Source organism: Coregonus lavaretus (genome assembly GCF_964263955.1).
Source record: "Coregonus lavaretus genome assembly, contig: HAP1_SCAFFOLD_1273, whole genome shotgun sequence".
In the NCBI taxonomy this organism is placed as follows: domain Eukaryota; kingdom Metazoa; phylum Chordata; class Actinopteri; order Salmoniformes; family Salmonidae; genus Coregonus; species Coregonus lavaretus.
In genome coordinates this window covers 24,234-27,500 of record NW_028162243.1, presented here as the reverse complement: position 1 = coordinate 27,500, position 3,267 = coordinate 24,234, and positions in this window count along the sequence as shown.

The following is a 3,267-nucleotide window of genomic DNA, read 5'->3' as shown; positions in this document are numbered from 1 at the left end:
ACACACACACACTGGACACACACAAACACACACACACACACACACACACACACACACACACACACACACACACACACACACACACACACTGGACAAACTCACACACTGGAGATACACACACACACTGTACACACTCACACACTGGACATACACACACACTGGACACACACACACACTGTACAAATACACACACAAACACACTGGACACACACACACTGGACACACTCACACTGGACACACACACACTGGACACACACACACTAGACACACACACACACTGGACACACACACACACTGGACACACACACTAGACACACACACACACTGGACACACTCACACTGGACACACACATACTGGACATACACACACACTGGACACACACACACTGTACAAATACACACACATACACACTGGACACACTCACACTGGACACACACACACTGGACACACACACACAGACTAGACACACACACACACTGGACAAACACACACACACTGGACACACTCACACTGTACACACACACACACACACTGGACACACAAACATTGGACACACACACACACACTGGACACACACACACTGGACACACACACACACACTGGACACACTCACACTGGACACACACACACACACTGGACAAACACACACACACACACACAAACATTGGACAAACACACACACTGGACACACACACACTGGACACACTCACACTGGACACACACACACACTGGACACACACAAACACACACACACACACACACACATACACACACACACACACACTGGACAAACACACACACTGGACACACTCACACTGGACACACACACACACACTGGACACACTCACACACATACACTAGACACACACTGTACACACACACACACACACTGAACACACACACTGGACACACACACACACAAACACACACACACACACACACAAACACACACACACAGGACAAACACACACTGGACAAATATACACACTGGACACACACACTAGACACACTCACACTGAACACACACACACACACACACAAACTGGACACACACACACACACTAGACACACACACGCAGGACAAACACACACACACACACACACCGGACACACACACACACACAACCACACTGGACACACACACACACACACACACACACTAGACACACACACACACACACACACACACTGAACACACAAACACACACACACTGGACACACACACTGAACACACACACACACACAAACACACACACACACTAGACACACACACACACACATACACTGGACACACACACACTGGACACACACACACATACTGGACACACACACACACTGGACACATTTCCATGTGTTGGATTTTGATGAAAGGAAATCCCATATATAGCCTACTGGACAGGACTTTGCTATGGCATCTTCTGTTTGGGTGTCTCAGGTCAGGTCTGAGCCATGATAAGAATGTGTCTCTGTATCTATTTCCAGCCCTGCCATTTCTACCTGTCCTGATCTAGTGTTTCACCCCTGACCTCCTCACACCGTCTTACTGTCAATGTCTGCTTTTAACTCCCACCTCTACTTCACTTGTGTTATAATGGACCTTATGCTTGTTATGTCACCTCTGTAACCAGTTATCAAACATACTGACCTTTCTGACCCTATCCCATGGCCCTACTTTCTACAACTGAACATTTAAATTCCTCTATGAGTTTTGTTTAGTGTCCATTTACTTATTTATGTATTTGTTGTATATTGGGGTTGTGCTGCAGAGCATCATGGGGGTTTGTATGTATTGAGATGATCACGTTCCAGATAAATGGTTGAACTGATTCCTGTCTCCTGTCTCATCATTATTGAATTGTTATACAGACGTGGTTATAAAACCCACGAGACATAACAAAAGATTGGTGATGAGTAAGTCTGAATCTACAGGAACTATTCTGTCTGGAAGAAGTGGGTTTTTACAACTGTTTAAAACTGTTATTTTCTGTGGTACAGAATAGGCTAATGTTAGCACAGTGTATTGCTAGCAGAGGCAAGTGCATAGTCTAGCTAGCTAAGAAAGAGAGTTAACCAGTGGTGTAAAGTACTTAAGTAAAAATACTTTAAAGTACTACTTAAGTCGTTTTTGGGGTATCTGTACTTTACTTTACTATTTATATTTTTGACTACTTTTACTTTTACTTCACTATATTCCTAAAGAAAATAATGTACTTTTTACTCCATACATTTTCCCTGACACCCAAAAGTACTCGTTACATTTTGAATGCTTAGCAGGACAGAAAATTTTCCAATTCACACACTTATCAAGAGAACATCCCTACTGCCTCTGATCTGGGGGACTCAGTAAACACAAATGCTTTGTTTGTAAATTGTCTGAATTTTGGAGTGTGCTTCTGGCTGAACATAAATTTTAAAAACAAGAAAATCGTCTGGTTTGCTTTATGTAAGGAATTTGAAATTATTTATACTTGTACTTTTACCTTTGATACTTTAGTATATTTTAGCAATTCCATTTACTTTTGATGCTTAAGTATATTTAAAACCAAATACTTTTAGACTTTTACTCAAGTAGTATTTTACTGGGTGACTTTCACTTTTAGTTGAGTCATTTTCTATTAAGGTATCTTTACATTTACTCAAGTATGACAATTGGGTACTTTTTCCACCACTGGAGTTAACATCGTCATGGACGGCAGAAAAGGACTGGAGACGGACATCGCATAACTTAGTCCAAGTGGTGGTCAGAATGTTTGTCTTAACTAGCCTGATAACTCCAACATGTCTGATATGAACATTGACATAAACCCTCTACATACTTGAGTTTCTCCAGTCTGCAGTGTGGATCCTCCAGTCCAGCAGAGAGCAGTCTGACTCCTGAGTCTCCTGGGTGATTGTAGCTCAGTTCCAGCTCTCTCAGGTGTGAGGGGTTTGACTTCAGAGCTGAGACCAGAGAAGCACAGCCTTCCTCTGTGACTAGACAGCCTGACAGCCTGCAAATAGTCAAATCATATTAAAACCACACTGCTATTCTTTGGTGGGGAAGATATTGGCAGTATATTTTTCAACATTTTCAGTTAAATCAGTGTCCTGAAACCTGCTCTATCTATTCATAAATGGATGTTTCATTATTAGAAATGACAAATTATCAAATTATTGCTTGTAGAGAGAAAAATGTATAGTCCAAATATTTGAGTAGACTGACCAGAGCAGTTTAAAAAGCAGTATCAGTCCAAGACAGACAGTGAGGTATCAGATTTAGATTGTAT